This window comes from Triticum aestivum, chromosome 5D, assembly GCF_018294505.1.
Source record: "Triticum aestivum cultivar Chinese Spring chromosome 5D, IWGSC CS RefSeq v2.1, whole genome shotgun sequence".
NCBI classification, from domain to species: Eukaryota; Viridiplantae; Streptophyta; class Magnoliopsida; order Poales; family Poaceae; genus Triticum; species Triticum aestivum.
In genome coordinates, this window is record NC_057808.1 from 59,820,468 (window position 1) to 59,834,963 (window position 14,496).

Here is a 14,496-nt window from a genome sequence, read left to right on the forward strand (position 1 = left end):
GGAACGAACTTCAGCGAAGGTAGGAGGGGGCCGTATCATCGGTATGAACGAGGCTTGCTTGTCAAAGTCTTCGCTGAGGCCGACGACGACGATATTGATTAGCTGTGAGTCGCTAACTGTATCGCCGAGTTCGCGGAGCTCATCACCAATGGTCTTAACGCGCTGGCAGAACAGGTTCACCGGGGCGTCTCCTTGCACCATATTGCGAAGCTCGGTGTGGAGAGCGTTTTTCCGAGCGTCGGTGTTGCTTTGGAAGAGCTGACGGAGGGAGTGCCAGATGTTGGCAGCGGTGGCGCCGTCGTGATCGAGCATGTTGAAGATCTCGGTGGTGATGCGGGTGTAGAACCACTGGACGATCGCGAGATCGTCTTTCAACCATTGCGGATTGTCGGGGCGGGAAAGACAGTTGGCGGCGACATGCGAGCGCAGGTTGCAGCGGCCGAGGTGGAGATCGAAGAGATGTCTCCAATGGTAGTAGTTGTGGGCGGCGAGATCAAGACCTATGGGGATGTAGGGGCTGACGTCGGAGATTGTGTCAGCAAGAGATATTGGTGCGGCGAGGATGGGTGCAGGGTAGTTTTGTGGAGCTATGGTGAGGGCCGAGAGAGAGAAGCGGCCGCGGCGTTGGCAGCCTTGGCGATGAGTGCGGCCGGGCGCTCGAAGTAGCCGGGCGGCGGCGGCAGTGGCGTTGGCGGAGCCATACCCTAAACCCTGGGACCGGTATCTGATACCATGAAAGCTGAATAAAACTGTTGCTTATTGATGATTTGGTGCGGCATACAAGAGTATATAAGAGGGTACAAACCGACTTAGGGTAGGGGTACAAAACTAACTTGAACTAGAAGTCGTATACCATAATGACTACTCTAACACAGGAAAGGGTAGACCATCCCGTGCTTGTATCGCGCCCTTAGATACCGCTCCGTGGCGCTCTCCCTAAGCTTGTCCGGCGCGGCGTCCCAGTATGCGTCCATGAGCATGTGCTTCCACCGCACGATCTCTTTCCTGACATGCTTGTCGTGTTCCGGCCACTCGTTTAGCCCGAGCTTGCGCAGGGAGCGGTAGGGCTTGATGAGCGGAGGGAGATCGGCGACCGCGGTAGCTATGGTGGCGCGTCTTGCGGATGTAGCGGTGCTTCACCGTGGAGTAGACGCCGGAGCGGTCGACGATGAGCAGGCTCGGCCGGCTGCTGCCGCGGAAGCCGGCGAATCCTGCTCGCTCGCGGACACCGAACCACTACTCCAGTACGGTGCTCTCCGGCTCCATGGCTGGCCTAAACTAGTATGTGACTACTGTCATTTTATCTTTCACGTTCCCCCGCCCCCCTTCCCCCCCCCCCTCGCGTCGCCCCCGCCCTGGGCGACTCGGGGGCCTCCAACCCTAGGTACCGCCGCCGCCCTCTCCTTCTCCCCTCCTCGCGCCGCCGCCGGGTGAAACCCGCGTGGCAGACGGCGGCGCCGGGGGGACTCCCTCTCCTGACTCCCCTTCCTTCGCGGGCGGCGGATCTAGGCGGCAGGCGGCGGTGTCCGGCGGCGCTCGCGGTGGTGCGAGGTGGCAGGCCTCGGCGAGCGGTGGCGGGGCGCGGGGCACGCGGCGGCGAGCCTCGGCAGGCGGTGGCGGCTGCGCGCGGGGCTGAATCCAGGGCGGCGGCGCGGGCATGGATTCTTCGTGGATCTGTTCCTGTGGGCGCGGCCTCGGCCTCCCCTGCTCGGCCGGCGGGTCTCGATGGGTGGGGGGTGGGGGGCTTCTCCCTGCTGAGATCTCCGGCTCCATGGCTGGCCTGAACTAGTGTGTTGTTCTAGCTAGACTAGATTTCCGGTGCGCGCGAGCTAGATTCTAGCTTTGCACGTATAGGTACGGGGGTCACAGCGCGCGTGCGTGTATATATAGACAGAAATTTCCTGTCCAGGGCGCAGTTCGGCATTGATTCGTTTTTCTCCTAGTCCGAACGCGCGCGCGATCCAGTGGTTCAGTCGGTCATGACGTGACAAGGCTACCCCGGCCACAAAAAGAAAAAGAAAACATATTTTTTTTGCAAATAAAAAAAACGGATTTGCTAATACTTATCTAAATACGAATTAGCTATGTCACATCTACATTGTCCACCACATGATCTAGTTGCTGAAAAATTCACGCAAAAACTTCGATCCCGCTCCTCGCTGTGTCTTGTTCCGTTTTCCTGTCACGCGTTGTGTCCCTTCCCTTGTCGGACCGTTTTCCCGTCGCGCCCTAGGGCATGTGCCACCGTTTTTTCTGTTTGCGTTGTGTTTCTATGGGTCGGCGCCTTTTTGATCTAGTTGTTGTTATTTTGCTCCGCCTTTTTAAGGCAAGCTTGTCTATTTATGTCTGTACTCAGATGTTGTTGCTTTCGCTGACTTGTGTATTCGGGTCCTCGTGGCCCTGACTTGTAATTTAAAGCTTAACGTTTGTACTAGTAGAATGCCCGTGCGTTGCCACGTGCCTTTAAATTTAGTTCTGATTGTGTGTGTTTGTGTGTGTATTATTATTATTAAATAAAACTCGGTGAATTTTTGATTCCTTCCAACGACATTGCCTCGACACCCTTGTTAATGGATTCCTTTTGTCCATCTCTATCTCTCTCATACTTTGCATAAATAGAAACTAGGAAAATTGCCCGTGCGTTGCAACGGGAGAAAACGGTGAGATGCAGAACCGGCTCCGTGGTAGTGTTAAGTGCTTTTATGGGAGGCCAGCATCAAGGGGGGAGTACCTGGAAATCAGAGTTCAGAGATCACCATTGATAATGAGGAGCTGGGGAGGCCGATGGCATGGTTAAAAGCCGTGGCAATAATAGAGCAGTTGAGCTAGTCATCAACCCACTTAACTGCGTGAGCTAGAAATCTTCAAGACTATTATTTTTGTATTGAGTGAATATATATTTATCACAGTCAAGATAAATAAAGCTCGAGAATATCCGACACTAAAAGGAGGTAACTTATTCTTTTAGTATGTACGCACTTCATGTCAACCAAATAATTTAGATGCAAGAATGCGTTGAAGGGACATGAAACTATGCTCCAAATAGGTCATGTGAGCCCCAAAGAGATTGACGTCCTATCTGAATAAATAAAAACAGAAACATTGTATTATTTTTTATGGGTAGTCATTTTCAAAGAAACCATGATAAAGAAGTTGCATAGCAGATTACTTGGTGGCATCAGGATAAAGAAATATAGTACATTATATGGCTCAATTAGAATGTAGATTGCTCAATGTTGATCGTCGACCACTAATTTAGGAAGTGCATAGAGCTGCCAAAATGATAATTAGAATGTTGAATGCTCAATATTGATCGTCGACGATTAACTCAAGAAGTGCCTTACTTGAGAGGAGCTATAACAGATTAGTAGTACTCCCTCCGTCTTAAAAATAAGTGCCTCAACTATGTACTAACTTTATTACAAAGTTGTACTAAGGTTTACACACTTATTTTGGGACGGAGGAAATATATGTTAGAACAGTTGCAGCTACATTATTGCACAGATCTGCAAGAATAGCAAAATGACTCGCAAACTACTTATGACATGGAGCATCCGTAGGAGAGAAGAAAAACTGATTTAGTGAAATGAAGACGGTAAATCTTCAACAAGATATGTGGCACAACATATACAAAATCGCAGGGTCAAGGGGTCCAACTTTACAAATTGATAACTGAAATTAAACGCATCTCATTTAACAGTTTCAGGTCAGCTAGCTCTCGCAGTGAAAAGCCAGAAATATAGTAATTAATTTACAGCAAGACATATTATATAGATATTGTCTTCCAAAAATTCTAGCCTAGTTACATTTCTTCTTTGCTTGAACAAAACATCATAAAAAATGCTAAAACATATATATATTCTTTACAAATCAGCAAACCATGTCACACAACCCGAAGAGAGAAGAACATGCATATAAGTGCTAGTCGGAGGTCATCAAACTAACATGTTCAGTGTTTCACTTAGTTAACTTTAGAACACTTGTATCCTTGTAATTTGGAACTATTCCAGCAGAGAATAGGAAGTAAAATCATGTCCTCTCTCACGAAACATAGCTATACAAATATAAAATTTAACTAATAGAATAAGGATGCACTAAGCTCCCATGCACTAGTAGAAAACAGGGCTTTGGTTCGGCTAGAAAAGAGCATTATTAATCCCGGATGCATTACGAACCGGGACTAATGTGAGCATTAGTCCCGGTTCGAGCGGCTAGGGCACCGTACAGGCATTAGTCCCGGTTTAAATGGGACCTTTAGTCCCGGTTGGTGCCACGAACCGGGACTAAAGGGTGCGATGCCCATTAGTTTCGGTTCGTGGCACCAACCAGTACTAAAGATTAGACCTTTAGTCCCGGTTCGAGCCACCAACCGATACTAATGGGGTTTGAGGCATTAGTACCGGTTCGTGGCACGAACCGGTACTAAAGGTCCCATTTTCAAACTCTACCCCCCACCCCCCCGGATCGCCTTTTCAGTTTTGTACAAAGCAAAAGAAAATGATAAAAACTTCAAAAATTAAAATCCTTCCAGATGTAGTTATGTTACTACATGTACTAGTTAGGAAAATTTAAAAACTTAAATTTGGACATATTTTGCAAAAAGTGTAGGGAAAATGTAAAACGGCTATAACTTTTGCATACGATGTCAGAAAAAAAGTATAATATATCCAAATGTTCAGCACGAAAATCCGCATCCGATTTTGACAGCCTATGGCTTGTTTGCAAATTTTTAGAATCCTCAAATTCTAAAAGGAAAAAAAGTTATGCTCAAATCTCATTTTTTTTGAATTTTTGTTAAATCTGGTCAAACTATGGTCAAACTACTTATTCAAAAAGTATTAGTGTTACTAAATAATTATTCAAGAATATTAGTGTTACTAAATAATTATTTCAGTTTTTTTGAATTTTGGTCAAATCTGGTCAAATTGTGGTCAAACTGTGGTCAAACAATGGTCAAACTAATTATTCAAGAAATATTAGTGTTACGAAATAATTATTTCAGTTTTTTTGAATTTTGGTCAAATCTGGTCAAACTGTGCTCAAACTATGGTCAAACTACTTATTCAAGAAATATTAGTGTTACTAAATAATTATTGTTTTTTAGAACAATAGTTTCAAACTCAAACAGTGAAATGTGTGACTTCATGCTCAAGCTAAATTCCTGAGGGTTAATACGATTGACATCTTACTGTTGTTAGGAAAACAACAAGTGCAGACTTGGAAACAATGGAGAATAGAACCCGGAAGTTAAGCGTGCTCAGGCTGGAGTAGTGATAGGATGGGTGACCGTCCTGGAAGTATGATGAGGGGTGATTAGAGATTAGAGGTTAAATTGAGCAGTGATGAGGGGTGATCTAGAGATTAGAGGTTAAAAAAATTCAGAAATTTGAAAATAAAAAAAAATTCAAAAAAAAATTCAAATTTTTTTCCAAAAAATAATCATAAAATTTTCTTTAGTACCGGTTCGTGTTACCAACCGGGACTAAAGGGGCTCCAGAACCGGGACTAAAGACCCTTTTTCTACTAATGATGAAACATATTAGTGCAAGTACTACCTCGTTGATCTGCCCTCTGCTTTTGCTTTGGCCCTCTCCTCCGTACCAACTTCTTTGGATGCTTCTGTCTTGTCTGCTTGAGGGGGGAGACAGAAAATTTCTATAGATAAGTCCTCTTATCTGTGAGATTTTCGGTTTTTATAACATAAGAATTCTCTTAAAATTTAACGATGGTTTCTGTTGTTATTAATTAGTAAGAAGAACGCTCGTCAGACACGCGGCTATTAGTGTGCATCGCCTCAGGCGACGGCTGGCATGTCCTTGAGCCACTGGGCACTAGTCAAGCGGCTTGCCAGTTGCATAGACGATCAATCCCATATCCCGGAGCCTCTCCGGCTGGTTCGACAATGTTGCGACGGCAAAGACGAAAGCCAGCTTCTTTGTACATGCGCCTGCAGTCGAGGCTCCTGAACGCCTCCCACTTGGTCAGGATGCAGACAGCGTGCGCATCGCGGACGGCCTCGTACGCGTCCGACGTGACGGTGGCTGGCTGGCCGGTAGGCTCGCCCACCGGCAGTAGGTGGCACGGGTGGTCCGAGTCAAACTTGTTCATGGCGAGGTCGCGCCGCACCTGCTCCTCCGTCACCTGCGGGTCGTACATGTTGACGACGGCCTTGCCGCTGAGCAGACCCCCGCACATGTCGATGGCCGGTGTCTCGCGGGTGTCACCGGTATCCTTCTTGAAGGCGAACCCCAGCATGGCCACCTTCTTCACGGCGACGGTGTTGAACATGGAGGAGATGACGTGGTTGACGAAGCCGCTCTTCTGGCAGTCGTTGATGACGATGACCAGCCTCCAGTAGTCCGCCACCTCAGGGAGGCCGTAGCACTCGCAGATGTAGACGAGGTTGAGGATGTCCTTTGGGAAGCACGAGCCGCTGAATCCGACGCAAACCGAGAGGAAGGCAAGAAGCGCGGGCCGACGCACGAGTCCTTCCGATGGAGTAGGCCACCTCGGTGATGTCGGCGCTGGTGGCCTCGCACAATGTGGAGATGTTCGTCACCGAGGAGATGCTCTGCGCGAGGAAGGCGTTGGCGGCGAGCTTGAACAGCTCGGCCAGCTCGGCCGACCTCGGGGACCCTGTGCGCGTAGACGTCCTTGAGGACCTTCACAGCGGCCTGCCCCGTCGGGCGTCTCGCGGCCGCCGATGAGGACGTGGTGGAGCGCGAGTAGGTCCTACGCGGTGGTGCCCTCATCGAGGAACTCCGGGTTGGACAGAATTTGGTTCAGGACGCCACGGCCGTTGTGGGCAAGGATCTTCTCGATGGCCTTGGCGGTCTTGACGGGCACGGTGAACTTCTTGACAATGATTTTGTTGGAGCGGGAGATGTCGACGATCATGCGTGCGGCGCTCACGCAGTAGGTGAGATCGGCGGCCTTGCCGGTGCCGAGGCCGCGGCCTCTTGGTGGAGGGTGTTGACGGAGACGGAGATGAAGTCCGCCTCGCCGACGTCGGTGCTGAAGAAAAGCTTGCGGCCGCGGCAAGGCCGGGCTCGTAGATGGGGAGCCGGTCGCTATTGCAGCCGGCGATCCGTGCCTCGGAGATGTGTATTAAACCGATATTTATGAGAGAAATTCGAGGAGGCGTGGGACAAAGAGTTGAACTACAACTAAGAGTCCACGTCGAGAGGGGAGTTTTACGCATCGGGAAAGACTAAAATGAACAGACGAAAAAAAAGACACGCAAACGTTATTTATTCAAGCGTGGGTTGATTACTAAAATATTCATTTCCTTTTTCATTTATATTTCCTATTCAAGTTCTTTTATTTATTTTTCATGTTCCTTAGAAATAAAACATGAAAGAAAATGTTTTAATTTGTTGTAGTCTTTCACAAAAAGTGTTCATGCATATCTAAAAATATCATATCATGTAGTAGAAAAGTATTGTGTATCTGAAAAATGTACTACTCCCTGTGTTTCTAAATATAAGTCCTTTTAGAGATTTTAATATAGATTACATACAGATGCATATATACGGATTCTAGCGTATAGATTCACCCATTTTGCTCTGTATCTAGTCTGTAGTGCAATCCCTAAATGGACTTATATTTAGGAACAGAGGGAGTATAATGTTGTGAAAAATATTCATTATGTATAAAAAGACGTTTAAAATGTATTTAAAAATTGTTCAAGATGTATTTGCAAAAAATATTCAACTTGTATTCGGGAAAAAACATTTCGATGTAAAAACAATTCAACGCGTGTTTAAAAGAATTCACTGCGTATTTAAAAAAAATCGCCATGCGCAATCGCGTTGTGGCCCCTCTAATTACGTAGTATGTGTGTCGTGTGTCATGGGTGGACATGCAACTGGTTGGCGGTGACAGTAGAGAAATAAGACATTTCCCTCATACATGGATCGTCTTAGAATCTTCTTTCTCATGTCACGCGAGAAAAGGACAAAAAGTTGCAACTTCACCCTAGTTGCAGCCTTGTTGTTCCCTTGCAATTGCATGACATGTGTGTCATGTGTAGTTACTTTGTGCCAGTGCAGTTGAAGTTGAGTTATAGCGCTTGCAGTTGCATGTCTATTGATGAAAAATCTGTCCATGTAGTTACACTTGGGTTACATGCATTCGGTTGTATGTCTATCTAGTTATAAACATGCAACTGTCCCAACAATACCCTCCTAACCCGAGTTGCAAGGGACATCAAGCCAAGCAACGTGATGCTGTACACCTCCCTCGCCGCCAAGCTCGGCGACTTTGGGCTCGCCAGGCTTGTCGATCACGGCCGAGGCTCGCACACAACGACGGTCGTCGCCGGTACCATGGGCATGGGGTACATGGACCCCGAGTGCATGGTCACAGGCCAGGCCAGCGTGGCGTCTGACCTGTACAGTTTCGGCGTCCTCCTCCTCGAGATTGCCTGCGGACAGATGCCCGTCATCGTCCTGTTGGAAATTGTGGACTATAGGGTCTACCCACTAATTCCTCTGCCTTATCCATGGTGCCGCTCACAATGCGTAATGAGGTTAGAGGGTAGGGACCTATTTATAGACTCCATGTCCAGGTGTTTTATTATTTCACTTGTTTTCGGAAAGATCCGTCTGACTCCTGAGCAATGTCCAACCACGATAAAACATGTCAGTTTTCCAAGTCTAAATATACTAGTCCCTAGCACACATGTATGAGTCATGTGCCATGATTAGATTGTACATGTGTGCTCAACTTCCAATCTTAATCATGTGGGTCAACAGCGTGCAGAGCCGATCCTGCAAAACAAACCCAGCTCTTCCACCATGTGATGTCCCGGAGAAAATACGTACGTACATATAAAATTCCAGCAAAGTTGATCCGTATTAATTCCTCTATTGTATTCCATCACAGTCATCCTCGGCACCTCGAGTATTACTTCCTCAAGTGAAATTCCGCATCAGTTATTCCCCGTCACAAACATTAATAATATAAATAATTCCAAGTTGATTTAAATAAATAATAATCCTGTTGAATAAATGTTGAAAGCCACATAAATATCCAACATCTCCCACTTGGCTGAAACATATTAATCAATGCATGAAGTTCCATGTGTAAACATGTTTTGAAAAGAATTCCTGACTATAGTCAGTGAACCTGCACCATATTAGTATTATTATATAATAATAAATGAAATATACGTACCTTGTGTTTAATCACTCCACACCCTGTGTATACAATGGTAACTTCCTCAATGTGTTTACTTTTAACCAAAACACTCCAGAATAGTTGACAGGTTGTGATGCACATTCCACGATCTCATATGATGTGTGAGATTCCCTTAGCCACACATAATTCCTTACATTTCTCGAATGCACCAATATATTCCAGTAGCTAAGGTTGTAGTATAACAAAAATTAATACAAATTCCAATACCATTTAGTATTCCCTTTTTCCTCATGAGTTCTAACATAATTCCTCACTTAGTATAATTCCCCTTATAAGGTACTTTAACAGGTTTGCAATTTTCCATAGAAAAATGTATCACTACACTTCCTATGTATTTTCACTCCCAAAAATTGGAAATCTCAAACAAGCCTTTCATTTCAAAGTTATAAGATAACCAAGCTTTCAATTCCATCAATGTAACATCATCATTGCAAACAAAAATAATAATATCATTAACATATATAATAGTGATCCAAAATAGTTTACACTTATGTTTGTAGATGGCCGTTTTGCTTCCTCTAGAAAACCATGTGACTTGCTATTCCATTGATGTGAAGCTTGTTATAAGACCATCTTTAATATACTGAATTAGCAAACCATGTCTTTATTCCCTCTTCCCCTAAATTCCGGAGAAAGAGTTTCCACAAAAAAATAATTCCATTGTGTAAAGAATTGAATAACAAGAGTGGCATTATAATATTCCATTGAACCACATTCCTTGTAAAACTAAAAGAAAAAAAACTTATGAACAATGGGCTTGCGGTTGTTTGGTGAGATAATAAATTCCCAAACTTTATTATTCCTCATTGAGTTTATTCCTCCCCGGATTTCTTCCACCCATACCTTGCGTTCAAGGAATATTTAAACCTTCTTAAGAGACTTAGTTATTCCTCTAAAAGTTTAGAGTGGCTTGCCCCAAACAACACACAAAAATCTAGGCATGATATTCCATGTTATTTCCTCCCACTTATCCTAAGCATGTTAGTGTCAGGAGTTTCACTTGTAATTTCCTTTGGGGGTCAAGAATATATTCTAGTATGATTGCCAATAATTCCACCATCTTCCATAAAAATATTGTGCTCCCACTTTCCACCATTTTTCCTTTTCCAGATCAAAAACACACCCTTGATCCACTTAGAGTAACAGTTAACAAATTCCTGGTGTGTGCTTTGTAGTAATTGAGAATTTCCTTCTAGTCTACAAACCATAAGGAGTGACTGCACTTGAAGAATGACATAAAGAAATGACACCGTGTAATGCTTCTTCCAAACAACGAGGGACTATATATACCAAATTCAATTCCTCCATCCAGGTGGAGTATATGGTATATTACAATAGTGAATGAAGTTCCATGCTCTTTACATATTCAATTGATATATTCCCGAAGTGTACTTCAATAGTAGAAAAAGGGCCATTTGTCCGGGTTCATAAGGGCCTTTTGTCCCGGTTGTTGAACCGGGACTAAAGTGTCATTACTAATGCCCTGGGCATTTAGTCCCGGTTCTTACATGAACGGGACAGATGGGCCTCCACATGGCCCGTGCGGCGAGCCCAGGCAGGAGGCCCTTTGGTCCCGGTTGGTGGCACAAACCAGGACCAATAGGCATCCACGCGTCAGCAGCTTGCAGGAGCTGAGGTTTTTGTTTTTTTTGAAAGAGGGTGGTTTAGGGGTTTTGGGGGACGAACCTACTAGAAGCTACCCAAATGTGGCCAGGAACCCTCGAGAAGGTTGCTAAAACCGATCGTCGCCTCTCCCAACGGTTCAGCGCTCGCTTCGTTGACGTTACTAACAGGTCAACCCATCTTCCAATGCTTGTAGACTATTAGCTTAATGCTCAGAATGAGTGATGCATAGCATTTGCATATCTCTCCTACTACAGAACGGATATAGCACGTCGCCTTCAGCGCCGCAAGTGGGTCGGCCATTCTAACAGGTTTCGACTTAGCGCAGTCGCTGGCTCGGTCAATGTACAAACCGAAGCAATGAACGATGCGCAGCATGTGCTGGCACAAACGGGCCGGCCCACCTAATAGCGCTATGGCTAAAGCCCCCCTATTTGCCAACTGCGGACGGCTTGTAAGGTCCAACATATCGCTTGTAGGGATCACTACAGTTCACGTTGTATGCGCCAGCTGGGCCTAGACCAACGAGCACGAGCAGAGTTAGCGGAGAGGGTGTACGTCAGTTTTTTTTTGCTTTCTCTCCTTTTCATATTTTGTTCTGTTTAATTTTAAGTAAAATAATAATAATAAGACAAAAAATTTGTGAATTAAAAAAAATGTTCATAAATTCAAAAAAGCTTCACGAATTCCAGAAAAGGATGAAACTGATAAAATTTTCGTAAATTTAAAATTTGCTCAGGAATTTGGAAAAAATATTTAAAAATTAAAAAATGTTTGGGAATTCAAAAATGATTGCAGATTCAATTTTTTAACGAATTCAAAAAAAACTTCGTGAATTTTCAAAATATGTTCATGGATTCAAAAATTTTGCGTATTCAAAAAATGCTCATGGATGTGAAAAATTGTTTGTGAATTCAAATAAAATCATGAATTCCAAACAAAATTTGGAAAGTGCAAAAATATTTGAAAATGTGAAAACAATTAACCTTTACAAACATTATATTAAACATTGTGAACAATGTTTGAAAATTCGATTTTGAAATATTTAATAGTTTTCTTAAAAATTCTGAACATTTTTTTTACAAAATATGAGCAATTAATGGAATCGTCAATATCTGTTGGAAAACCAAACAATTTATAAAATTTAGGATAGTTATCGAAAATTTGAAATTTTTTGAAATTATAGAATTTAAAATAATATGAAGAAAAGAAATAAAAACAAGGAAGAAAAGAAGAAAATAAAAAAAATCCGAAAAAGCACTAAAAGGAAAAAGGTTGTGTAGCCTTCCAAATGCGGACAGGAACCTTCCAGGTGGTTGCTAAAGCCGGTCATCACCTCTCCCAGCGGTTCGGCGCTCGCTTCGCTCCAGGTACTAATGGGCCTGACCATCTTCCAACGCAATTCAGGCAATTAGCTTTATGCTCACAATGAGCAATACATAGCATTGGGGATATCTCGCCTACTGCAAAACGGATGTAGCCTATCTCCTTGAGCACCACAAGTGGCTCTGTATTCTAGAAGTTTTTATCTGGCGCGCTTGCTCGACACGCTAGCTAGTAAGCAAATGAAGGAAACAGAAAATCATCATGAACATATGCATACAGAGAGAAGTGATATCGACCACCTCTCCTTCTCCGAGAGATTGATCGAACAACAAGTTCTCGTATATCTATCCGACGCTACTGGCTACATATATACAATATAATTATCGCTTACAATATAATCTCCTAATTATATATGAACTCAGCGTCCACATGGTATTCTCCGTCTTCATCGATCACGTGGTCAAGGAAGAATGCCGCCAATTCCTCTTGAATTGCTCGCATACGATCTGGTGGTAGGAGTTCATCCCGCATCCGAAAGATCTAATTTGAAGAAGGGGGTCAATACATATATATATATATATATATATATATATATATATATATGAATAAATGAAACTCAACACAAATGATGGTAATAAAATAAAATTGTGAATATTATTGCTTATGCACTTCATATTGTTTGTCAGAGTAGCCTCGCTCACAGGTCGTGTGGCGGATGGACTCGCAAACGTAGTATCCATAGTAATTATTCCCGGCTTCCTGCCACAACCACTTTACAAGAAATAGAGGTCAATTAATCAAACTGATAAACAAGCATGCTATAAATGGTATTGATGAAACTAGCGCTTGAATCACTAGGAGATGCGCGGAACATGCTAGTAGTACTTACTTTCGGGTGTCCAAATTGCAGCTTCTTCGGCAGTCCCGGAGCTTTTTTGGTGAATTTTCTCCAAACCCTGCTAGACAAAGAAAACAATTACTTGTTATCAGGAAATGAACAAAGTTGCTGATATGGTGCGATAATGATTGATTTAACTTACTTCTCGAGCATTTCAGTCATCTCCGCATACTCCTTAGGATCTTTTCGTCTCAAGTCTAAGACGGTTACTAGTCCCCGCTCAAGCTTAATCTCTAGGAGAATATAGTGGAAGCTACGCACGCATGCATAACTCATCAATTACATTACTATAACCTAGACTAATAAGGGAAACTGAATATGCACAAGACAGTAACACTCACTTGAAGTTGTAAGGAAAGAGTATTATATCTTTGTTTTCGTTTATTACCAACGATCGTAGAAAGTTGGCCTCGGTATCTTCGGCATGAAATTTAACCTCATTTGCATCTATGAGATTTGTGTTAATGAACCCAATATCACCGATTTGTCTTTTCTTCAATTCGGCAATCTTCAATCTGCACAATATAGTGAGGATAATTAAAAATACATGCAATGAAAGAGTTGACCTATATATAGAGACTTAATGGCAGAAATAGTACTACTTACAGACAGTAGCAAGTGACCGTTAATTTATCGAGGGCCATTTGATTGAAAAACTGGAAGAACTCCTCAAATGAAACATGCAACAGATCAATTCCAACGAGGCCATGCTCCTCTTTAACGAACAGCGTCAAAGTATTTGTCCCCCCAGACTCTCTGCAGGTTTTTATGTACCAATCATGGAATCTTCGCATCATCGTTGTTAGATATTTTTCATCTTTGACGAGAGGCTTCCCGTACTCGTATCTGTGTTCGTCCACCTCCAAGAAATCATAATGTACATCGTCGGGTAGGTAATCTCCAAGATTGCTATAACCGGGCACCATCCTCGGATCATTAGCGACGATGTCGCTAGACACCTTGAGCGGGGGGCACGATTGGTCCGCTTGTTCGCCGAGCTGGGCAATTTGTTTCCCAGCTCGTCGTTCTGCTAACCTTTGATCACTGATAGTACTTCCCGACCGCTTCTCTTCGAGAAATGACTTTTCAATAATGCGGTCATAGTTGGATTTCGGCGGAGACTTTGGTGGTTTCTTCAGGGCAGCCAGAGTGCGCTTCGCTTTCACCGGATCTATCTTCTCCTCCGGAGGTGGATGTTTCTTTGCTTTCACCCCTTCAAAGAAGTTTGTCACTTTGGCTCGCACGATATTCGCGTTTTCCTCCACGGTCCTCTCGTATGGTAACTTCAGCGGAGTCTTCAGAGAAGGACCATATCTGTATTGCCTCCCGCCTCTAGCTGTACTGCTAGACGCCGGAGCAGACGGAGCGGCTGCGGCTGTCTTCTTTCGTGCTTGCTTATTAGGCGGAGGAGAAGGACTACGACGCGCCGGAGCAGCCGGGGCGGCGGC

At 44.2% G+C, this 14,496-nt stretch overlaps 1 pseudogene; it reads right to left on the bottom strand.

Moving 5' to 3' along the window:
• Positions 1–5,794: 5,794 nt before the first annotated feature.
• On the bottom strand, positions 5,795–7,201 carry LOC123120254 (UDP-glucose 6-dehydrogenase 2-like; annotated as a pseudogene).
• Between the last annotated feature and the right edge of the window lie 7,295 nt (positions 7,202–14,496).